At 39.3% G+C, this 26575-nt stretch overlaps 1 non-coding gene across 1 annotated transcript; it reads right to left on the bottom strand.

Moving 5' to 3' along the window:
• Nucleotides 1–16090: 16090 nt before the first annotated feature.
• LOC112768008 (small nucleolar RNA R71) lies at nucleotides 16091–16197 on the bottom strand. Its single transcript, XR_003185447.1, has one exon. It is a non-coding gene; the product is annotated as a small nucleolar RNA R71 (small nucleolar RNA).
• Between the last annotated feature and the right edge of the window lie 10378 nt (nucleotides 16198–26575).

Here is a 26575-nt window from a genome sequence, read left to right as displayed (position 1 = left end):
TTCTTTTTCTTAAGTTAAGAGGTTATTGGTTTTTATTTTAAAATTTTTATTTTATCTTATCTTATTTCAAAAATCAAATTTCAAAATTTAAATTTAAAAAAAAATCAAATTTCAAAATTCAATTTTAAAAATTTTCAAAATTTAATTTTCAAATTAAAAATTTAAATAACCTTTTAATTTCAATTTGTTTTTATTTTTAATTTCTATTTACTATGAACTCTCACCCCTTTGGCTATGAGTCTGGTTACAATTATGTTGCAGGAAGAAGAAATTACAATGAGAACAGGCATCAAGGTTGGAACAATCAAAGATGGGAGGAGCCACAAGGACTTGATCAATCCTCATGGCAACAACCACCTCCAATGGACTATCAACAACCACCACCATATGCCTATGAACCCTTTCCTCAACATAACTTTGGACCACCAAACTCACAAGCCCCTTTCCGCCATTCACCTCCATATGACCCTAACCCTCAACCACCATACCAACCACCTTATGAGCCATATGAACCATATATAGAACCACCCCAATTCCAATCTAATCACTCCCAACCACCACCACTTTCTTTTGTATCATGTCCAAGTCTGGCAACCCGAGAAGCAGAGGTTCGCCTAAGGGACACAGTAAATAAATTTCAAACAACCATTCAACAACTGGAGCAAATAGTAATTCAATGGGTTTCAGGGTACTTAAATACACAAGGATCAGCCACAGCCCCATGTGGACAGTCTAGTGAAGAGCGTAGCATGAAGGAGATACCAGAAACCCCAGTAGACAAGACAGAGAATGAATTCGTACTAGAACAAGTAGAAGAAGCTGTCATTGTTCAAGAAGAAGAGTTGGTTGAAGATCTAGGAGATGCAGAACCTCCTTGGGAAAGTCAAGACATAGAGCCTCCTTCTAAGACGGTTGAATTTGATGCTGAGGAGGGTGTACCACCTCCAAAGCATATCATAGTTGAAGACTTGGAAGAGGTTGATCAAGAGATGGAGATTCAAGAAGAAGAAGCACAACCTCCCATGCCCTTGGAAAGCAATGAAGAGGAGATTAAATTGGAAGAGAGCTGCCAAGAGGAAGAGGTTGAAATTGAAGAAGCTTGCAAAGAGGTGGTAATTATCAGAGAAGAGCACAAGGGAGTGGAACTTGCAATTTCATTAAAAATACCTCCCCCTAAGTTGCCATCATCCTTCACAACATTCAAGTGGGTAAAATTCATATCCCTTAGCTTTCTAATTCCACTTGAATATGGGCTACTGGAGACGGATGGTCAACTTAGAGCTCTTTGTGACATTAAGAGTAGGAGGAAGATGGCCAGTGGTAAGAATTATCCTGGAAGGTTCATCATGGTTGGAAGCTTTAAGTTTAAACGCAAAGGTTGGTATAAAGCTCAACTGAATGGGTATAGGAAGCTGTTTGGTCGCTGCAGTGAGAATTCAGATCACCTTTCACCCGGCTGGAAAAATGCAGATCGAGACAAAAACGGGTGTAAAAATAAAGTTTGGGATCCTGGAATCTGTTCTGGCATTTGTCAATCTGGGAGCCTAAGAATCTGTTTGAAGCTTCTAAAGGGCTTTAAATGCTTAGTTTGGGATCCCGGAGGACACTGGAATCACAAACATTGGTGGAGATTCCTGGATGGGTTCAAACACAAGCCACCATAACAGAAAGCTCACCAAATGTCCAACTTAAGGACTCTAACTAAAAGTGCTGGGTGGGAGACAACCCACCATGGTATGATCGTTCTTTTTTTTCATTTTTATTTAGTTTTATTTGTTTTTGAGTTTCATTTTATTTTATTATATTGAACCTGGAGTTTTGCATCACATTCATATTAACATTGCATTCTGCATTTTTTTCAGATTATCTATAAAAAAAAAAGAAAGCGAGCACGCGACGCGACCGCATCAGCGACGCGTTCGCGTCGCAAGGAGATGGGAGACAATATTAATATGAACAGAGAGTTTCGCAGGAGCAGCGCTGGAGGCGTGCCAATGGCACAAATCACCCCACGCGACCGCGTCATATGGGAATAATGGCCTCCCACGCAACCGCGTCATATGGGAATAATGGCCTCCCACGCGACCGCGTCACCCACGCGGCCGCGTGACCAGGATTTCGACGTCAAAAGGGTGCATGGCCGAAAGTTGAGCTGGAGTTGGGCTGGACCCGTGCTAGTAGCACAAGGCCTGCCACGCGAATGCGTCACCCACGCGTCCACGTCATATTGGAAATAAGGCCACCCGCGCGATCGCGTCGACCACGCGACCGCGTCACCCTGGATTTTGGCAATACTGAGTTTTGAACAGAGAGTTGTGCGACCGCGAGGCTGCACTTGCGCCACTAGCACAAATCGAGTCACGCGATCGCGTGCCTCACGCGTCCGCGTCACCCAACCTTATCGCGCACCACGCGACCGCGTCACCCACGCGACCGCGTTGCCAGCGTCGCACAACCTATCCAGATTAGTGCCAATTTTCTTATCTTTTCTTTTTTTATCCTAATTTCTTCCTTCTCTCTCTTTTCTCACTTTCTTTTTCTTCTTCTCATCCTTTTTCCCTCTCATTTTATTTTATTTATTTGCATAACTTTCATTCATTGCATATTTTTATTTTTCTAAAAATTATTATTGGTGTTCAAATGCTCTTATTCAACTGTTACATCTTTTCTGGTATTTTCTTGGTGCTTAGTGACTTGTTTCATTCTTATTGAGTAATATTATTCAAATCAATGCCAATCTTTTATATCTATATTACTCTTGCATTGATATAAATTTATATTATCTCTCCTTCCCCATTCTCTTCTCCATTGTTACAAATTTTCGCACCACTAGTATGCCATGTGCTTCTATTATTTTCTCACTTGCGTGTTGTAGCTACCATGTAATTGAGACCCTCACTATTTGGCATCTACCAACCCTATCTTTATTTCTGGGTTACTCTTTTTCCCTTTTTCTTTCAGGATGGGCACCCGGAAGGGAACCGGAAGACGTTCACATGGGGAGACAAACAAGTCCATCAGCAAAATCCTTGGAGAAAAGCATCAATTGGAGAAGACCCGTCCACCTGCACATCTCAGCATGCACCGAGGACGGTGCAATCTTTAAGTGTGGGGAGGTCGATACCGATCTCCATGGGTTAGTTACCTTCTTCTCAACACCATTGTTTTATTTTCTTTGTTTGTTCACTGTTACATTTGCATGATTGATTGCATATTTGTTTGATTTCTGCATATTTTACCACTTGGTTAAAGTAATATTTTCCTTTTCAAGAAACTTTTTATAACATTTTACTAATTTGAATAAAATCTTTTGTTACACTTGTTTGAAGAAATATTATACTGGAACATGGTTTAGAGCTCGAACACACAAAACCAGTGAGATTTTTTGAGCCTATTTGAATTGGTTGCATTTTATCAACCAAAATTTTATTTTAGTGTGTATTTTTCTCTCTAAAATTGTGATCTTTGTCTTGCTTAATTCTATATTTCCATGGTTTGATGTATGCATGCACTTATATGATTGAGGCCTTTGTTTCACTGAGCTTACATACCCATATGGCCTTAACCCTTCATTATCCCTTGCAAACCACTTTGAGCCTATTATACCACTTTGTTCTTTACTTTAGCACATCATTAACTCTAAACGGAAAACAATAATGTCCTTAATTTGAATCATTGGTTAGCTTAGACTAGTGAGAGTGCTCATGAATTAAGTATGGGAAAATTGGGATTGAAAACAATTGGTTTGAGAATTGAGTATGTTAAGAATTTTCTGAAAATATGAAAGAAATGTTTAGGACATGTTCATGCATTCAATAATTTAATCATATGCATTGAGAAAAACAAAAGAAAATAAATAAAAAAAAAGAGAAGAAAAAGAGGAAAAAGAAGAAAAAGAAAAAAAAAGAAGAGAAAAAGAGCAAATAAGTGAAAGGGGACAGAATGCCCCAAAGTAAGTGGTGAAAGCAATGCATATGAGTTTTACTTGAAATTAGAATGCATGAATATGTGGAAAACATGGTTAATGGATGGTTAGATGTTGTATTATGATTACATGGACTGTTTAAGTTAGGTGGAGAGTTTAAGTTAATTAAGGATTCAGATTTTAGTCCACTTGGCCAAATACAATCCTACCTTGACCCTAACCCCATTACAACCCTCAAAAGACCTCTTGATATGTGTATTTGTGCATTAAATTTTTGTTGATTGTTAGATGAAGAGCAAGCCTTAGAAAGCAAGGATAGTGGAGAAATTGAGAGAATCGAACCTTAAACACTTGAGTGATTAGAGTGTATACACTACCAGTGAGGGTTCGATGCTCAATTCCTTGTTCCCTGCTTTCATGAGCTATTTTCTTCTTGCAAGTCTATTTGTACTTTATTTTTATGATTTGAATTAGTGAAATCCAGTTCATAATTATTCTTGAAAGATTTGTTTATTTTTAATCAAGTAGGTAGAAACATTCTACATGTAGTTGCATTCATATAGATAGGTTGCATTTCATACATTCTACCATTCCTCTTCATCTTTATAGTTTCTCTTGAGCTTAGCATGAGGACATGCTAATGTTTAAGTGTGGGGAGGTTGATAAACCACTATTTTATGGTTTATCTTGTGCTCAATTGAGTGGTTTTTATCTACTCTTTACCCACTTATTCATACTATTTGCATGGTTTTACATTTGCCTTCCTAATTATGTGCTTTGATTGAAAACATGTTTCTTTGGACTTATATTTGCTAATATTAATCCTCTCTTATTACCATTAGATGCCTTGATATGTGTGTTAAGTGTTTTCAGATATTATAAGGCAAGAATGGCTCAAAGGATGGAAAGGAAGCATGCAAAAGTGGAAGGAATACAATAAGTTGGAGAAATTGCTAAGCTGTCCAGCATGACCTCTTCGCACTCAAACGACTATAACTTTAGCTACATAGGTCCAAATGACGCGGTTCTAGTTGATTTGGAAAGTTAACGTCCGGGGCTTCGATTTGATATATAATATGATATAGTTACCCTGACGCTAGGCGACGCGACCATGTGATCTATGCGGCCGCGTCACAGTGACGGAAATCCAGCGTGGCAAAATTCAAAACCAGGGAATTCTGGACTGTTTTTGACCCAGTTTGCGGCCCAGAAAACACAGATTAGAGGCTATAAAGTGGGGGACTGCATCCATTCATAGGAGGCTCTCAGAATTCACTTTTCATGTTTTAGATGTAGTTTTAGAGAGAGAGGTTCTCTCCTCTCTCTTAGGATTAGGATTTAGGATTTAGGATTTCTCTTAGTTTTAGGAGTGACTCTCAATCCCAGGTTCTTTATTTTTATTTATTTTCCCAATTTAATTTATGAACTCTTCCATGTTACATTTGATGTCTTTATTAGAGTTAATTGAGGTATTCCAGACTTATGATTGCTTTCTTTAATTTATTAAAGTTCTCGATTTATCCAAATTATTTTCATTCAAGTAGAATTTCTCCCCTTTTGGCTTTGGTTAAATAATTGGTAACTCTTGAGTTATCAAACTTATTGTTGATTGAAAATTGGAATTAATTCATCCACTTAACTTATCTTCATAGTTAGAGGTTAACAAAGCGGGAGAAAAAATCCAATTCCCATAACAATTGATAAGGATAATTCGAATAGGACCTCCAGTTCTTCATACCTTGCCAAGAGTTTATTTTACAGTTATTTATTTATTTTTATTGCTTGAAAATATACCTGTGCGCATTGCCCAAACTCCAGAACCCCAATTTACAAACTCATAACCAGTAATAAAAACACACCTCCCTGCAATTCCTTGAGAAGACGACCCGGGGTTTGAATACTCGGTTATCAATTTCAAAGGGGTTTGTTACTTGTGACAACCAAAACGTTTATACGAAGGGATTTTTGTCGGTTTAGAAACTATATCTACAACGCGACTGTTTTTATGAAATTCTTTACTGGCAAAAATCGCAACGTCACATAACATAGGATATCATTTAGTGTAGTTTTAGGGGTAGTAGTAGAGAGTTTTAGTTTAGTTTTTCTCTAAGTTTTTCATCATCTCTATTAGCGTTTATATTAGGATTTTACATTCAAGTGCCATTTCCATTTTTTATCTTGGATTTTGCAAGCTTTCATTGTAAGTATTTCCTTGTGATTACTCTTTATAGTTACAATATCATTACTCTTTCTTCTAATTTAAGTTATAGTTCAATTTTGCTTCTCTCTTGTAATTTCAATTTCTTGTTGATGAATTTGATGTTGGATGTTGATTACATGCTTTCTTGTGTTATTCTTATTGATTGAGATCAATTTTTGCTTTGAGTTTTAAGTCTTTACTCATTTTTTATGCCAGGGCATTTTGGCCAGTTTCACTGACCATTTCTTTACTGTTTTAGGGTAGTTTCATGCATTTTCTTAGGAAATAAGCAAGTTTTGGGTGGAATTTCACTTACATCTTGATTTAAGCATACATTGTGCACTTTACATGATTTCATGGGAATTTTGCATGAATTAGATGACAAATTGGATGATGCATGTCTCATGATGTGGATTAGAACTTTGATGCACTTTATTGCTTGATTTCAGGACAAAGGAAGCAAGAAAGAACCACGTTAGCAGCCACATTAGTCTAACTAACGTGACCACTAACGTGGAATGGGAGCTAGCTTGTAACGTTAATGAGAAAAGTAATCGCCAATAACGTCCTCGAAGCCATCATAGCCCACGTTAAGAGTCACGTTAACTAAGTTAACGTGAACTCTAACGTGGAAGAAAGAAAGTGGAGCCAACGTTAGTGACACTCACCTTTGTCACTAACGTTGGACCAAGCTTATATTGGCCACGTTAGCTTCCATGTTAACTTAGTTAACGTGGACTCTAACGTTGGGAAGCAAAAGAATGGCCAACGTTAGTGACACTCACCATTGTCACTAACGTTGGACTAAGCCACCTTGAGCTACGTAAACTCCCACGTTAACTTAAGTTAACGTAGAGAAAGCAAACAATCGCCAACGTTAGTGACACTCACCTTTGTCACTAACGTTGGAATGAGCCACAATGAGCCACTATGAGCCACATTAACTCCCACGTTAACTTAGTTAACGTGGAAGCTAACGTTGAGGATAGGATGATGAGCCAACATTAGTGACACTCACCTTTGTCACTAACGTTGGAGATGGCTATCATTACCACGTTAGAAGCCACGTTAACTTAGTTAACGTGGACTCTAACGTGGGAAGTAGGGGCACCTTGGAACGTTAGTGACAAAGGTAAGTGTCACTAACGTTCTCAAAGAATTGGCAAGCCTACGTTAAGAGCCACGTTAACTAAGTTAACGTGAACTCTAACGTAGGGGGAGGGAGGACTCTCAACATTATTGAAAAAGGTGAGTCCCAATAACGTGTGCGAAGGATAAAGAGGCAACGTTAGTGGTCACGTTGATGCCACTAACGTTGAAGTTAACACCACTAACGTTGATGCCACTAACGTCCTGGGTGAGGAACGTTAGTGAAAAAGGTGATTGTCACTAACGTTCTCGAACCCACACTCTCACTTAACGTTAACACCACTAACGTCCTGAGCTAAAGACCCTGCCTACTTCACACTTTCTCTCTGCAAGTAAAGCTAAGCCCACTGCGGAAGATAACTGCTTCAAACTCAAGATCCAAAGGCCCATATCCAAGACTTGAAGAATCAACTAGAAGATCAGAAGAGTAATATATATAGGCGTAGTTTTGAATTAGAAAGCAGCTTTTGGGGGAGTTGGAAATTGGAGAACTGATGACAAGCCATCCTAGCCTAATTTAGCTAGTCTTTTTCTTTTGTTTTCATTAAAATTATGCACTTTCTTGAGCTACAAGCAAGCTAATTGAGTAGATTTTCATGTTTCCCTTGATTGAACCAACCATATATGAATTCATGCCATTTCATGAGGTTTTATGCTATATTTGTTGCATATTATGAAAGAATGAATATCTCATGATTTTGAGCATAGCTTTGATGAGTTTGGTTGATTAATGATAGGAGAAGAAAGCTTGGAGAAAGGTTGAAGCAAGAAGGAATGGCTAGGAGTGAAGAGAGGACAATGGAATAAGTGAAATTGAACCAGGAAGCAAGAAGCTGGACCTAAAGTTAGCATCAAACTTTTGCACAAACTTTTGGTTGAAAAGTTAGCCCCAACGTTAGCCCCCTAACTTGGAGGCTAACGTTGGAGCTTGAAAATTCTCCCCTGGGCACCAAAAGTTTGCGCCAACGTTAGCCCCCTAACTTGGAGGCTAACATTGGCACATGATTTCCTCCCTGGCCATCCAACGTTTGCGCCAACTTTAGACCCCTAACTTGGAGGCTAACGTTGGCACATGAAAATATAAGGGAAAAGAGCAAAAGTTTGCGCCAACGTTAGCCCCCTAACTTGGAGGCTAACGTTGGCACCACAAGCACACTAGACAAGGCCAACGTTCATACCAGAAAAATGTGTTTGCTGCTATGAAAAGTTGGAGCCAAAGTTAGACCCCTAACTTTGGCTCAAACTTTTGGTCCAACTTTTGCTAACCTAAAAACCGGTTCAATTGGTTCACTTTGGTTCTTCTCCAAACTTCAAGAGCAATCAACCAAGGCCTCTTTCAACCCAATTCCACCAAGAGCAAAGGCCCAACTCAAGGCTTGAAGATCAATTGAAGAAAGTGTATAAATAGGATAGAATTCAAGTTCTTCGGGGAGCTTTCCTTTTGGAATTTTCATAATAGTTTTCGGAGAGCTTTTGAACTTTAATTTCTTTGCTTTCATTGCTTTCTATTTCATTTTACATTTGTCTTGGATCTTGGATTGGAGAATTGAAGAAATTCTGTTTCAATCTCAATCTTGGATCTCTCTGTTTCTTTACTGTTAATTGAATTTCATTTCCGGTTAATTGTTCTTCAGCTATTATCTTTGCAATTTACAATTTCCTTGCAATTGTTCTTGTTGGATCTAGGAAGGCATTGAGATCTAGACTTGGTTTTCTAGTCTCTGGGTCCTGAGATCTGAATTTCCCATTTCACTTCTCTGTTTACTGCTTTCTATGTTCATTTACTCTTCTGCTTCATATCCGGTTCAATCCCAATTCCCTTTCCCTCTTCTGTTTGATGCAATTTAATTTTTCCTTGTTTAATTTCTGCAATTCCACATCCCAATCCCCTTTACATTTCAAGCAATTTACATTCCTTGCACTTTAAGATTCCGCAATTTACATTTCTTGCATTTTAAGTTTCTGTTATTTAATTTCTTGCTCTTTAAGATTCAGCAATTTATTTCATGTTCTCTTTAATTCCATGCAATTTAATTTCTGCAAATCACAAAACACTCAACCAAACCTTGATTCGCTTGACTAAATTAACCACTAAACAAAAATTGCTCAATCCTTCAATCCCTGTGGGATCGACCTCACTCCCGTGAGTTTTTATTACTTGATGCGACCCGGTGCACTTGCCGGTTAGATTTGGGTGTTTTTGGAGAAATTTATTTTCCTCCAAAATATCTCATCAAGTTTTTGGCGCCGTTGCCGGGGATTGATTAGATTGACAATGATTAAGTGAGGTGGTAATCTAGATCAAGCACTTTTTCTTTAATTTTTGACTAACCCACTAACTGTTTGAAGTTTTGCCTGAGTTAATAGAAACCTCATTCTAGCAATAGAGTGAAATTTCCTTGGCTCATCCTGCTGAATATGATTTTCATAGCTTGAAAAACAAACGAGAGGAGTGGTTTTCGTTCATTTCTCTCTCAAGTTTGCCAACTGTTTGATACTTTGTGTCAATTGATTCTTCAATCATATCCTAGCCTGAATATGCTCTATCTTCACTTGAATTGGTTGTGACTGTGCAGATCATGGAAGGGAACTCAACAAATCCTAGCAATCATGAGAGTAATACTCCCACCATGGATGATAATGTAACCCATAGCTCGAAGCAACTATCCATAGCCATGAATGATGTTGCCCAATGGTTTGAAGCTTTTCCACAAGGAAGCATTATCGGATGGGAAGAACTGATGAATGGACTCCTAGTCAAATTTAACCCATCACAAAGAGTTGTTAAGCAAGAGGCAGAAGTGCATCCAGTAGAGAAAGAAATTGAAGGTGCTCGTGCAGTAATAAGCCAAAACAAGCAGATGCATCAGTAGACTCTACAACAATTAGATATGATGGCTAGAAAAATCATTGAGTTGAGACATGCTGTAGTACATACATACAACCTGACTCAAAGCTCATATGGGTGTAATCAAGATGAACAAAGCTTTGGGGCCATTAACCATGAGCAACAAAGCTATGAGCAACTACAAGCTCCAAGCAATCACTCCAGCATGCTTCAGAACAGGCCTCAGAATGATGTGTACACTCCACCTTGGAGAACTCATTCTAATGGGAGGGGGGTTGAGAACCAAAACCAAAGACCAAGGGACTTCAACTGCAACAATCCCAACTTCAAAAACCAACTTAAAACACACCCCCACAACAACAATCACACACACTTCCAACCTCGTCCTACCTCACCATTCACTCAAAATGACCTTCATCAACCACCACAATTGCCACAACCACTTCCAACCTTTCAAATGATCTATATTCTAGAAATGCTGATGGAAAGGTCCATCAAAATTCAAGAAATGATGGCAATAGAGTGGGAAGAAATAAAGAAGCATCAAGAGATGATAAGCAAGAACCAGGAGGCTTCACTCAGAAGACTTGAAAGGCAGGTGGAACAATTAGTGCAAAACCTTGCTGAATTGGGTGAGAAAAAGGGGACTCTGAACCCAAAGTGCCATGAAAAGGATGCTGTGTTGAAAGAGAAGGGAGTCATGGAGGAAAATAAGAAGGCTATGGAAAGAGAAATAGAGGGAAGGAAGCCCATAGCAAGAGGAGGAAACCTAAGGCAACAGAAGCCTCAACTTCCATGAGCACAGAGTGAAGGATGTCAAGCTAGTGACAATAAAAGAGTGCTTGTTGGGAGGCAACCCAACCCGAGGTAGTTTTCTGTTCATAACTAGTTTAATAAAAAGGTTAATTAGTTTTATCTATAATGCAAGAAGCTAAGTTTGGTGTTGCACACCAAAACAATCTAAGGGAGAATGAAGGATTCTAAGTTTGGTGTTTCACCAAAATCCCATCACAAAACACATTCTCATTTTCTGCATAATGCTGGTTTCAAGCATGATGGATGAACTAGTTAACTATTCGGCTGTTTCCTAGTTTTCAGTTTTGTCATTTTTGAAAAAGAAGAAAAAGAGTTTCACACATGGTTAATCTAATGCATCGGCAAGGTACTAAGTTTGGTGTTCCCACACCAAAGTAAGTTCAAAAAGCCCGCAAATAAATCATGCAAGCTAACCATTTTTCAAGTGCTTGGGAAACAAGCAACTTTCAATATCATTGCAGAGGTCCATACAAGCTGTTGGAAGGATTAAGCATCATCAACCAAAGAAACAAAAGATGAACCTAAAGGCCAGTAATGATGATGATGAGAAGAAGGAAAGCAAGTAAACTTCAACAGGTTGTATTGTTAAGTCATTGTTTTGCATCAAATATTGCTGTAATTGAAAGTTGGATTGTATCCTTAATTGCCCTGCCTGTCTGCATAGTATAGTTTTATTTCTATATACCCCTGCCTGCATAACATAGTCTTTCTTTATAATTCAATAAGCAAGATGTTTGATCATTCACAACATTCTCATCTTCAAAACTTGTTTGCACTCAATTTCCAAGAAATGCATCACATGAAAGTTCTTTGAGAAGAAAGATTGAGGAATTAAACAATTTTGAGGCAAGCAAAAGATTAGAAGAAGTGGTGGTTCTGGTTATATGATTTTGTATTGAGGTTGCATGCTTGTGAAAACTTGCATGGGAGCTCATAGGCGGGACATGAAGTTCAAAGAAGTATTGTGGAGATTCTCAAAAATTTATTGATCCAAGAAGCAGCAAACAAAACAAAAGAAAGAAAAGAAAATACAAAAACAAAAGGAATATGGCCCAAGGCTCTGAGCATCAATTACTAGGCAGAAAAAAGAAAGAAAGAAACAAAAACTCAAAGAGTTGTTGTCCTAGTAAATGCTTGTGGTTGAAGTGTGTCAAGGAAAGAGGCTTGAGCATGTAAATCCTTAGGGGTGCTTCAACACCTAATACCTTAAAACCAACTGGTTTAGGAGTATTGATTGAAAGCTTATCTAAAGAGCCGCTTTGAGACATGATACTTAGAGTCGAGGCCAAAGCACAGAAACTATAAGCTGCTTCAAGGTGATTACATATAAAGAGATCTCCATGATACCATTTGGATGAAAATCCTAAAGACCTACGACTCCCAATATGTAAGGACTAGTGAGCACTGAAGCCCTTGCATGAGCATATGATTTAGAGTTCACCCCACTAATTCTTGATCACTTCACTCACTGCACTTTACAAGTGTTCCTCAATCCATCTTGACTGAAAGAATCTCTGAGCATAATTCATTTCTTGCTTGGGGACAAGCAAGCTTTAAGTTTGGTGTTGTGATGACAAGCCATCCTAGCCTAATTTAGCTAGTCTTTTTCTTTTGTTTTCATTAGAATTATGCACTTTCTTGAGCTACAAGCAAGCTAATTGAGTAGATTTTCATGTTTCCCTTGATTGAACCAACCATATATGAATTCATGCCATTTCATGAGGTTTTATGCTATATTTGTTGCATATTATGAAAGAATGAATATCTCATGATTTTGAGCATAGCTTTGATGAGTTTGGTTGATTAATGATAGGAGAAGAAAGCTTGGAGAAAGGTTGAAGCAAGAAGGAATGGCTAGGAGTGAAGAGAGGACAATGGAATAAGTGAAATTGAACCAGGAAGCAAGAAGCTGGACCTAAAGTTAGCATCAAACTTTTGCACAAACTTTTGGTTGAAAAGTTAGCCCCAACGTTAGCCCCCTAACTTGGAGGCTAACGTTGGAGCTTGAAAATTCTCCCCTGGGCACCAAAAGTTTGCGCCAACGTTAGCCCCCTAACTTAGAGGCTAACGTTGGCACATGATTTCCTCCCTGGCCATCCAACGTTTGCGCCAACGTTAGACCCCTAACTTGGAGGCTAACGTTGGCACATGAAAATATAAGGGAAAAGAGCAAAAGTTTGCGCCAACGTTAGCCCCCTAACTTGGAGGCTAACGTTGGCACCACAAGCACACTAGACAAGGCCAACGTTAGGGTCAAAGTTAGACCCCTAACGTTGGCACCAACGTTCATACCAGAAAAATGTGTTTGCTGCTATGAAAAGTTGGAGCCAAAGTTAGACCCCTAACTTTGGCTCAAACTTTTGGTCCAACTTTTGCTAACCTAAAAACCGGTTCAATTGGTTCACTTTGGTTCTTCTCCAAACTTCAAGAGCAATCAACCAAGGCCTCTTTCAACCCAATTCCACGAAGAGCAAAGGCCCAACTCAAGGCTTGAAGATCAATTGAAGAAAGTGTATAAATAGGATAGAATTCAAGTTCTTCGGGGAGCTTTCCTTTTGGAATTTTCATAATAGTTTTCAGAGAGCTTTTGAACTTTAATTTCTTTGCTTTCATTGCTTTCTATTTCATTTTACATTTGTCTTGGATCTTGGATTGGAGAATTGAAGAAATTCTGTTTCAATCTCAATCTTGGATCTCTCTGTTTCTTTACTGTTAATTGAATTTCATTTCCGGTTAATTGTTCTTCAGCTATAATCTTTGCAATTTACAATTTTCTTGCAATTGTTCTTGTTGGATCTAGGAAGGCATTGAGATCTAGACTTGGTTTTCTAGTCTCTGGGTCCTGAGATCTGAATTTCCCATTTCACTTCTCTGTTTACTGCTTTCTATGTTCATTTACTCTTCTGCTTCATATCCGGTTCAATCCCAATTCCCTTTCCCTCTTCTGTTTGATGCAATTTAATTTTTCCTTGTTTAATTTCTGCAATTCCACATCCCAATCCCCTTTACATTTCAAGCAATTTACATTCCTTGCACTTTAAGATTCCGCAATTTACATTTCTTGCATTTTAAGTTTCTGTTATTTAATTTCTTGCTCTTTAAGATTCAGCAATTTATTTCATGTTCTCTTTAATTCCATGCAATTTAATTTCTGCAAATCACAAAACACTCAACCAAACCTTGATTCGCTTGACTAAATTAACCACTAAACAAAAATTGCTCAATCCTTCAATCCCTGTGGGATCGACCTCACTCCCGTGAGTTTTTATTACTTGATGCGACCCGGTGCACTTGCCGGTTAGATTTGGGTGTTTTTGGAGAAATTTATTTTCCTCCAAAATATCTCATCAAGAACTACTCTCTGTATAATTTTACTTTCTCTGCACTTCTAGTTTTACTTTTCATAATGTATTTTCCATCTTTGTTTTTGATTTCCAGAGCTATGAACAACTAAACCCCTTTCATTGGGTTAGGGAGCTCTGTTGTAATTTGATGGATAAATATTAGTTTTCATTATTCTTCTTCTATCTTTTCTATTGATTTTACTAGAAGGCTTTCAATCTTCATCCAATTGGGTAGTTATCTTGGAAAAGAAGCTATTCATACTTGGATCTCTTCTGAACCTTGGAAGAGGAATGAAGAGATCATGCTAGAAATGCTTTCTCATGTTGGACCGAATTGGGATTGGATGGATATGGTGACTATAATTCTACCAACACTTGATTTGGGAATGCATGTGGTATAATCAGTGACCATACTTCATCTTTTCTCATGAGCAATTGACCAAGGAATTGGCTATTGATCAAGATTTGAGAGATTGAATTACAAGGAATTGTAATTCGATCACTTAAGATTGCCAAGGAGATCAATGAACGCATTGATTGAGGAAGAGATGAAAATGAACTTGATCCGGAGAATGCAACATCTCCTAAGCCCAATTAATTCCCCATTTTTGATCTTACCCATTCTCTTTAATTTCTGCAATTTACTTTTATGAGCATCTTCCCCATTCCCATTTAAGATTCTGCAATTTACTTTCCGCCATTTACATTCAGCTCTTTATTTCCAGCAATTTACATTTTCTGCTATTTACTTTCCCGCCATTTAATTTTTTGCAAATCTCAAATCAAATTCTGCTTCACTCAACTAGAATATTCCTCTAATTAAAGTTTCTTGACCAATCAATCCCTGTGGGATTCGACCTCACTCTATTGTGAGTTTTTACTTGACGACAATTCAGTATACTTGCCGAAGGAAAATTGTTGAGAGACAAGTTTCCGTGCATCAAGTTTATGGTGCCGTTGTCGGGGATTGATTTTGTATCAACAATGATTAAATTGGAGGATAACTAGATTGAGCATTTTTTTCTTTTGTTTGATTTAAGTTCATTTGAGTAATTTACTTTCTGTTCAGTTATTTTCTTCTCTTCCCCCTACCCATTTCTTAGTTGTTTACAATTCAGTCTACTAACCCACTAACTGTTTGATATATTGCATCACTCACACTAACAGCATTTCTGTAGAAATTACTTTCTGCATCTATTTCCTTGCTTGTGCCTTGTTGGTTGTATGACAGGGAGAAGAAACAGGGCTTCAACTTCCTTTGATTCTGAACCTGAGAGGACCTTAGATTAAGGAGGGAAGCAAGGGGAAAGAGAGTAGTTGGTGCTGAGGTAGAGGAGGAGTACTTTAAACTAGATATGGACGAGAATATGGAGAACCATCATGAAGAAGAGGCTCACAACCATGGTAGAGAAGGTCTAGCAAATCATGCTGGGCAAGAGAGAAGAGTTCTGGGTTCATACATCAATCCAAACCCAAGATATTGCGGAAGTAGCATCCAATGGCCAACCATACATGCCAATAACTTTGAACTAAAGCCACAGCTCATCACCCTTGTTCAGAACAATTGTTCATTCGGAGGAGGTGTCCAAGAAGACCCCAATCAACATCTAACCACCTTTCTGAGGATATGTGATACTGTGAAGTCTAATGGTGTTCATCCTGACACCTATAGACTACTTCTGTTCCCTTTCTCACTCAAGGACAAGGCATCTAAATGGCTGGAATCCTTTCCAAAGGAGAGTTTAGCAACCTGGGAAGAGGTGGTGAACAAGTTCTTGGCAAGATTCTATCCTCCTCAACGGATCAACAGGCTGAGAGCTGAGGTGCAAACCTTCAAGCAGCAAGATGGTGAGACTCTATATGAAGCATGGGAGAGGTTTAAGGACCTGACAAGAAGGTGTCCACCAGATATGTTCAACGAATGGGTGCAGCTGCACATTTTCTATGAAGGTCTTTTTTATGAATCAAAGAAGGCAGTAGACCACTCATCAGGGGATCTCTGAACAAGAAGAAGACCATTGAAGAAGCCATAGATGTCATTGAGACTGTAGCAGAGAATGACTATTTCTATGCTTCTGAAAGAGGCAACACTAGAGGAGTGATGGAGCTAAACAATGTAGATGCACTGCTGGCCCAAAACAAGCTCATTACCAAGCAATTAGCTGACCTCACCAAGAAGTTGGAGAGGAACCAAGTAGCAGCAATCACCACCTCATCAACAACTCAAGAAGGAGTGAATGCAGAAGCAGAAAGTGAGCATGAACAAGCCAACTACATTGAAAACTCGCCCAGGCAGAACCATGACCCATACTCCAAGACCTACAACCCTGGATGGAGGAATCACCCAAACTTTTGGTGGAGAAATCAACAAGATCAAAGCCAAGATCAGAGACGTCACAACCCTAACAACCATGCAGCTCACCAACATTCCACACAGAGATCATATCAACACCACCCTAACAACACCTCTCTACATCCATACCAAAACCAAAATAACCCAACTCACCCATCCAACCTCAACTCCTCATCATCTGAAGATAGACTCTCAAGGATTGAGAATATACTTGAAAGCATATGCAAAGAGATTCAAGATAACAAGGTGTTCAAAGAGGAGGTGCGAGCCAGTATCAAGAACCAGGGAGACACCATCAAGAAGCTGGAATTTCAAGTGGGATACTTATCTGAGAAGATTCCCAAACCTACTGATGGGTTTCCAAGTGACACAGAGAAAAATCCAAGAGGTGAAGCAAAGAAAGTCAAATGGAAAGATTGCAAGATGGTGACTATAAGTGATAAGGAGACTGAGGAAGAGCTGAACAACCCATCAGAACAACCTAAAGACACTTCAGCAGGAAAGCAGGGGGAAAATCATCAAGAAACCACAATTACACAGAAAGAGCTGACACAGAAGGAGCTGCTGAGACTCTATGCACCCTTTCCCCAATTACTAAATGGCTGTGTAGAGAAGAGACTATACTCAAGGTTTCTTGACATGTTTGTATCTCTCCATGTAAACATACCATTCATCAAGGCCCTCTAACAAATGCCCTCATACATTAAGTATATGAAGGAACTGCTGACCAAGAAAAGCTCACTCAAGGGAGGACAAACCATAATGATGAACAAGGAGTGCAGTGCTCTCATTCAACTAGAGTTGCCTAAAAAAAGGAAGGACCCATGGAGTTTCTACATCCCCTGTAACATAGGAGAAACAATGTTTGATAAAGGACTTTGCGATCTCGGAGCAAGCATCAACTTAATGCCTTTATCACTTATGAAAAGGCTACAGATCAATGAGATAATACCCACAGATGTAGTTATCAAGATGGCTGACAAAACTAAAAAATAAGCAGTAGGAGTGGTTGAAAATGTGCTAGTGAAGGTTGGAAAATACTCCCTGCCCACAGACTTTGTCATCTTGGACATGGAAGAGAGTCACCTGCACCCAATTATATTGGGAAGACCATTCCTGGCTACCACCAGAGCACTTATAGATGTGGAGCGAGGGGAGCTAATTTTGAGGATCCATGATGAATAACTCAGTTTCAATGTTTTCAAGCCCTCACAAGAAACAGATCAAGAGAACAAAGAACCAAGCAAAGATCACAGTGAGATACTGAAGGAAGAAATAAGTACTGAAGCACAACCAGCACATCTGGAAATCTCCTTAGTTGAGGAACAAGGCAATCAGCAGCTGTCACAGCTCAAAGAAAATCAGGAGGAACCTAAACCACCAGAGCTATATGAGACCAGCAACGAAACCTATTTGGAAGAGGAGGTCACAAAGAGCAAGGCAACATCAAAAGAAACAAAGAAGAAGGTACCAAGGAGGTGGAGGAACAAGAAGATCCCTACAGAGGATTTCTCTCCAGGGGATAAAGTAATCTCAGCTTACTTCCCAGCCATTCCCCCCGATCTCCCCACCATCCCATCTTAGCTACCTAAAGTTTTTACCATCAACAGAGTCCTCTCCTTGGAACACGTGGAGATCCTTGATGAAGCCAATGGAGATAGATTTACTGCAAGGGGGGAGGACTTGAAGCACTACCAACCACCCTGATAAAGGCAGAACGTCAAGCTAGTGACGCTAAAGAAGCGCTTCATGGGAGGCAACCTATGTTTTACATGCTTTTAAAAATAGTTAATAAATCAAGGTTCATGAAATTCAAATCAACTTGATATGCACTTGAATGAATCATTGTGTGCAACATATAGTGAGGAACAAGTTTGGTGTTCAAGGCACACTAAGAGAACATGAATGTAACCCACATCATGTCACTCTTAGGGGTCTTGAACAAATCTTTTACACCACATGGCACCAAACTAAGTTTGGTGTTGCCAATGTTGCATACATGGATATTCAGTTAATCAGTTGGTTGGCATTCATGAATACTACTTAGTTAGTTATAAACAAAAACTAAAAAAAAATGGTAGTTGTTCCCATTTTTATTTTGCAGCCACTATCTACACAATTAATAATTACACTTTTTTTGTTTTATAGGAAAATTGATGGACAATAGAAAGGAAGATTCGGCTACCACAAAAGGAGAGTATTTCACACGTGTCTCAAGGGGGAATGCATTGAAAAATGTTGCCATGCAAAAATTGAAAGAATGAGACCCTTGGAGACCGAACCAATCTCCTTCATAAAGATCAGGATCCTTGTGCTCATCCTATGCTAAAACCCCATCCGTTCATCACACAACCACTCTATCAATCCAAACCTTTCATTCACTTACCACTTCCTTATATAAGTGATTTTAGTCCGTACCCCTTCCACATTCGAAATTCCCATCCTTTATACTCCACATTCCAACAACCACTTCTTCAAACCTCTCATTCTCGAAATCCAACACCTTTACATAGCCAAAATCACTGATGGCATCATCAAGCTCTAAAAGAAGAAAGGGAAAGGAGCCTGTGGAGCAACGCCCTTTTGATGAAAAGAAATTTAGAACCCTTCACCATGTGTTGCAGTATGGGTAGATGGTTGATAAAGAGATCATATATGAGCTAGGATTTCAAGTCAGAAAGACTGAGTGCCTCGAAATCACAAAGAAGGTGGAAAAGAGAAGATGGGAGCTCCTCACTGATCCGGTCACTAGGGTAAATGCAAATCTTGTAAAAGAGTTTTATGCAAATGTTGTCCGATATGATAAGGCAGATGAGTCTTACACAAGTTTTGTAAGAGGAAAGACCGTGGATTTCAGTCCCATGAGCGTCATGAGGGCATTAAAGTTACGGTCTATACCGTTTGAGGAAGAGATCTATCATTCAAGAATTGATAACAGCCCCAATTATGACTAGATTGTGCAAGATATATGTGTACCAGGCGTTGAATGGGTGCGAGATTCCGAAAGGAAACCCAAGTTCATTAAGAGAGGGGACCTCACTCCCGAAGCAAATGGGTGGTTCGAAATTGTAAGGAGATCCATCCTCCCCACCGGGAACAACTCAGAGGTGAATCTCAAGAGAGCCACAATGGTGCACTGTATACTCAAAGGAGGAGAGATCAAGGTTCATGAACTCATAGCCCAAGGCATCAGGAAGAGGGCCGAGAATAGCGATTCTAGAGGAAAGTTAGGCTACCCCAGCACTATTTTTCGACTATGCGACAGGGCTGGGGTGGTGTTTGAAGACGAAGACCCCGAGTGGATAAAAGAGGGCATTCCAATTACGGTCCGACGGATGAATGCTGTTGCATCTCCCCTACCTCAATGGAAGCCTAGGAAGAGGCCAGCCCATCAAGTAGTAGAAGGACAAGACCTAGAAGAGCAAGCCCCAGCCACCTTGAACATGCACCAATTACAAGAAGCTATTGATGGCTTATCTAGGCAATATTGGGAAAATCAAGAGGCACAGAAGGAGCTCCAGCTACAAATGATGAACCACCAAGAAGAATCATTTTCTAGATGGACGAATCAACAAGGGGAGTAGCAGAAGCAAATGTGATGGAGCAACAATTGGAACAAGGAAAACAATGGGGTGAATCTTTTCACAAGATAGAACAAAGGCAAAATGAACAACAAGAATCTTTCCAGAAGCTAATCAACATCCAAGCACATCAAGGTGCACTCATACATGAGATGCATCGAAAACAAATAGAACAAGCAGAACTCTTTGACGAGCACAGGGCATTCTCTGAAGGGGTTTACATGAGTGAAAGTGGAAATCATGTAAACATGCTAGCAAGGCTTGGATACTTAGTTGGATAGCTACCTAATGTACATCCGGGAATCACAAAATATGACGAAGTGAAGGATGAGTTAGCACGAGAAGAAAGAGTAAGGGTTGAGAAGAGTCATGAATCAGTAAAGAAGGCACTTGAAGACTGGAAAAGAGCCAGACTAGCACGGATGCAAGGAAGCACAAGTAGACACAAAGAGGACAAACAAGAAGGAGAGCAGGGGCAACCCCATGAGTAAAAGGTGGTGGAGTTCCCTCATTGTCCCATCTTTTTCAAAGTTTTAAATAAGGAAAATCATGTATGAAATAGAACATGCTTCCATGGTAGTTTAGGATTTTCAATTCTATTTTTAGTATTCTCATTGCTTAGGTCTGTGATTGCTAGTTTTTAATTCCATCTTGCTTATTGTGTTGCTTGCCTCCTTTTTAATCAAATAAAAAGAGAATGTGTGTTATCAAAGACCAGAGTGGAATTCATATTGTGGAGTAAGTTCCTAGATTTGTGGTGTGATAATAGATTAGCTAAGTTGGTTCACCAATAAGGTGGGAAGGCAACTATCTGTCCTGAATCATATGTTTGAAACACACCCCATGAGACTAGCCAAATAACAAGATCCAAATAAAAGAAAAGGGAAAGAAAAATGAAAGTTAAGAATAAAAGAAAAAGAGTAAGAAATAAGGCTAGGCACCAAGGGTTTGAATCTTGAGGGAAGTGTCTCTGGTGTTCCTGTGTAAGGGATTTACTTGGATGAATAAGCTCTTAGGGGTGCCTTATCACTTGGTAACTTGGGTTAAATAACCCGGGATTATCAGCTGAAAGTCCACTATCAAGAGTAACCTTCGCTACAGAACACTTAGTAACCCAAAGAGGTGCTGGACACCAAGGTCTCAAGAAAGAAAATAACAAACCATGTGCCTGTGGTGTGTATGTATGGGGGAAAGAGACTTGAGGGAGTAAGTCCTTAGGGGTGTCTTAACACCTAGCACCTTGAACCAACTGGTTCGGGAGTGCTGGATGAAAGCTTATCTTAAAGAGTCGCCCCCTTACAGAGCATCTAGTCTAAGAACTCAAATAAGCCCTAAAATGACAAAAAGGATCAGAGAATAAGAGTCTCATAGGGTGCAGTCAAATGAGCATTTCAGGACATGATAAAGGTCTGAAAGCCAGTGAAGGAACGAACCTAAGTTGCTATGCATGAAACCACCATAAAACCAAGGACATAACTTCCACAATAATGACTCACTTCTCTTGGCATTTCATTCATCATTCTCTTGTTCCAATACTTGCTTAGGGACAAGCAAGCTTTAAGTTTGGTGTTGTGATGCCAGGGCATTTTGGCCAATTTCACTGACCTTTTCTTTACTATTTTAAGGTAGTTTCATGCATTTTCTTAGGAAATAAGCAAGTTTTGGGTGGAATTTCACTTACATCTTGATTTAAGCATACATTGTGCACTTTACATGATTTCATGGGAATTTTGCATGAATTAGATGACAAATTGGATGATGCATGTCTCATGATGTGGATTAGAACTTTGATGCACTTTATTGCTTGATTTCAGGACAAAGGAAGCAAGAAAGAACCACGTTAGCAGCCACGTTAGTCTAACTAACGTGACCACTAACGTGGAATGGGAGCTAGCTTGCAACGTTAATAAGAAAAGTAATTGCCAATAACGTCCTCGAAGCCATCATAGCCCACGTTAAGAGTCACGTTAACTAAGTTAATGTGAACTCTAATGTGGAAGAAAGAAAGTGGAGCCAACGTTAGTGACACTCACCTTTGTCACTAACGTTGGACCAAGCTCATATTGGCCACGTTAGCTTCCATGTTAACTTAGTTAACGTGGACTCTAACATTGGGAAGCAAAAGAATGGCCAACGTTAGTGACACTCACCATTGTCACTAACGTTGGACTAAGCCACCTTGAGATACGTTAACTCCCACGTTAACTTAGTTAACGTTAGTTAACGTGGAAGTTAACGTAGAGAAAGCAAACAATCGCCAACGTTAGTGACACTCACCTTTGTCACTAACGTTGGAATGAGCCACAATGAGCCACTATGAGCCACGTTAACTCCCACATTAACTTAGTTAACGTGGAAGCAAACGTTGAGGATAGGATGATGAGCCAACGTTAGTGACACTCACCTTTGTCACTAACGTTAGAGATTGCTACCATTACCACGTTAGAAGCCACGTTAACTTAGTTAACGTGGACTCTAACGTGGGAAGTAGGGGCACCTTGGAACGTTAGTGACAAAGGTAGGTGTCACTAACGTTCTCGAAGAATTGGCAAGCCTACGTTAAGAGCCACGTTAACTAAGTTAACGTGAACTCTAACGTAGGGGGAGGGAGGACTCTCAACGTTATTGAAAAAGGTGAGTCCCAATAACGTGTGCGAAGGATCAAGAGGCAACGTTAGTGGTCACGTTGATGCCACTAACGTTGAAGTTAACATGGATCATCCCTGGGTGAGGAACGTTAGTGAAAAGGTGATTGTCACTAACGTTCTAGAACCCACACCTTTCATTGGGTTAGGGAGCTCTGTTGTAATTTGATGGATCAATATTAGTTTTCATTATTCTTCTTCTATCTTTTCTCTTGATTTTACTAGAAAGCTTTCAATCTTCATCCAATTGGGTAGTTATCTTGGAAAAGAAGCTATTCATACTTGGATCTCTTCTGAACCTTGGATGAGGAATGAAGAGATCATGCTAGAAATACTTTCTCATGTTGGACCAAATTGGGGTTGGATGGATATGGTGACTATAATTCTACCAACACTTGATTTGGGAAGGCATGTGGTATAATCAGTGACCATACTTCATCTCTTCTCATGAGCAATTGACCAAGGAATTGGCTATTGATCAAGATTTGAGAGATTGAATTACAAGAAATTGTAATTCGATTACTTAATATTGCCAAGGAGATCAATGAACACATTGATTGAGGAAGAGATGAAAATAAACTTGATCCGGAGAATGCAACATCTCCTAAACCCAATGAATTCCCCATTTTTGATCTTACCCATTCTCTTTAATTTCTGCAATTTACTTTTATGAGCATCTTCCCCATTCCCATTTAAGATTCTGCAATTTACTTTCCGCCATTTACATTTAGCTCTTTATTTCCAGCAATTTACATTTTCTGCTATTTACTTTCCCGCCATTTAATTTTCTGCAAATCTCAAATCAAATTCTGCTTCGCTCAACTAGAACATTCCTCTAATTAAAGTTGCTTGACCAATCAATCCCTGTGGGATTCGACCTCACTCTATTGTGAGTTTTTACTTGACGACAATTCGGTATACTTGCCGAAGGAAAATTGTTGAGAGACAAGTTTCCGTGCATCAATTTTCCTTATGTTTAAGCTTTTTGCCCACCAAGTATTTGACAAAATGTCAAACATGGTTTTAGGCTAAATTTTTGGGTCTTGGCTTGGGTAAGGTGAGCAATTGGGTTCCTAGAGTTGGAATGTCCAACATTTAGTTTCAATTCTTGGGTTGTTAATTGTTCTTGTTCCCACTAACGCTAATTTGTTGCTAAGGTAATTAGCAAGCAAGTTAGGATTTGTGGGTAAAGGACACTTATGCTCATTTAACGTACTTTCCGATGTAAGGGTTGATCAAGTGAGACTAATCCATCATAATTGTCATAGTTGTGGTTCCAACAAGGAAAGGACCCTTAGCTCACTCCAAGCCAAGACTCTTTTCGATGCTTTCAATCTTTTATACCTTTATATGTTGATTTCTTTTATACTTTACTTGTTTATATTACATAGTCGGTTCTTTAATTTCTTAATGAGTTCAATCATTACAATTTTGCATGTTCTTTTATTACTTTATATGTTCATTTCTTCATTCACAACCCGTTGATTACTACAACCGAAATTGCACACTCATTGTTCTAAAAGTGCTCCTAGGGAGATGACTCGGGAGTCTAATACTCTCAGTTTTAATTTGGTCTTGCTTGTGACATATCTTGTGAATTTTTCTAATTTGATCCAAGGGGCCAATTCATAGGGTTAGGACTATACTTGCAACGTTAAATTCGTTCTCTTTGGATAACCGAGTTCCTAACCCACATGCGAATTGATCCTAGCCTCTCCCCGCATCAGTCTCCCACCTAACACTTTTATTTATTGTCCTTAAGTTGGAAAATTGATGGGGTCCTTGCTATGGTGGCTTATGCTTGAATTCATCCTTGAATTCCCACCAATGTTTGCATATCAAATGTCCATCGGGATCCCAAATTAGGCGCATACGGCCTTCAAGTAAGCTTGAGCAAGTGACAAGGCCCCAAGAGTGTTGATTATTGAAATGAATTCTGGGGTCCCAAACCTTGTTCTTGCATCCATCTTCTTGTTGACTACCATAGTTCAGTCCGAGTGACAAGGCTTGTGAATTCTCAATTGAGTATCTAGACACCTTCCTAGATCCTATCAATGTAGCACTACACCATCCCTTGCACTTATATTTTGGTGATTCAACCATAGTGAACCTTGAATTGTGATGCCTACCACTAACCAACTCTTTCTTGCTTTTTATTCCACAAAGAGCTCTAAGTTGGCCATCCATTTCAAGCAAACCATATTCAAGTGGAATTAAAAAGCTTAGAGATAAGAGATTTACCCACTTGAATGGTATAAAGGATGATGGTGACTTAGGAAGAGAGACATCCCCACACTTTGACAATGTGAGGTCCACTCCCTTGTGCTCTTCTTTGATTACCTCCACCTCTTGACAAGAATCTTCGATGTTCACCTCTTGACAAGGTCCTTTACATTCATTTGCTTGCTCACCAACCTCTTTTAACTCTTCTCCATCCTTCATGTCATAACTTGGAGGTAATGTGAAACTCATCTCAACATCAACCTCAATTTTAATAGAAGAAGATTCTTCAATCTCAAGAGGCTCATGTGTTGGTGCAGATTCATCATCAAGAGGAATATTTATTGCTTGCTCAACTTCTTCCAATTCTTCATCATTCACCATATGCTTTGGAGGTTGTGCACCCTCCTTAACATCACTTTCAAGCTCTATGGAAGAAAGCTCAATGGGATCTTCGAGGTGATTTGTTAGTGAGGACAAGAACTCATCAACGATTGAGTCCAATTCTTGATCAACCTCTCCTCATTCTTCAACCACTCCTTCTGGCTCAATTGTCTCAACTTCCTCCTCTTGTTGCAATTCCTACTTTAACTCCTCTTCTTGACCTTGAAGCTCTAAATTCACTCATTCACTATGCTCTTTGGTTGATCCTCCACATTCGTCAATGGGAGTGTCTTGAATATATGAACTTATGTAGGAGGCCATACGGTTTGCGGCTTCATTCATGGTAGCCAACATGGTTTCTAACCTCTTCTGCTCCTCTTCTTGCTTTTGAAGACGAGAGTAAAGATCTCTTTGTTCTTGCATAAAGGGTTGGAAAACTTTATCCATTGAAGGAGGTGGTGGAAGAGAGGGTTCATTGCTTGGGAGAAAGGGTTCATAATTGGAAGGTGGTTCATCTTGGTAAGAGTATGGAGGTGATGTATATGGAATTGACGGTTCTTGAGAATATTGATGTTGGAATGGTGGTGGTTCTAAATATGGCTCATATGATTGTTGGTGTGGTGGATATGGATTTGGATCATATGGAGGTGAGTGGTGGTATGGGGCTTGTGAGTGAGGTTGTTGAGGACTATGTTAAGGGAAGAGGTCTTATGCATGTGGTGGTTATGGTTGACAACGACAATGAGGGTCACCACATCCATTAGGTTGGTATGCATTAGGAGTTGGATTATACCCATAAGAAACCGGAGGAGGTTGTTGCCAAGAAGGTTGTCTATATGCTTGAGGCTCCTCCCATCTTTGATTTCCAAATCCTTGATGCAAGCCTCCATTAAAGTCTCCATTTCTATTTCCTACAATATAGTTTGAACCAAACTCACAGCCAAAGGGATGAGAATTCATGGTAGAAAAGGAAAACCAAAAACAAAAGCTAACAAGAGATAAAGAAACTAGGACCTAACTAGTGACTCAAACAAGCAAACAAACAAAGAGAAAACCTATTCACACTATCAACATATATACAATAACCAATAATAAGCACACATTGCAATT

The sequence above is a fragment of the Arachis hypogaea genome, chromosome 17 (assembly GCF_003086295.3).
Source record: "Arachis hypogaea cultivar Tifrunner chromosome 17, arahy.Tifrunner.gnm2.J5K5, whole genome shotgun sequence".
NCBI classification, from domain to species: Eukaryota; Viridiplantae; Streptophyta; class Magnoliopsida; order Fabales; family Fabaceae; genus Arachis; species Arachis hypogaea.
The sequence above is the reverse complement of the archived record's forward strand: the minus strand, read 5'-3'. Positions and strand labels throughout refer to the sequence as shown.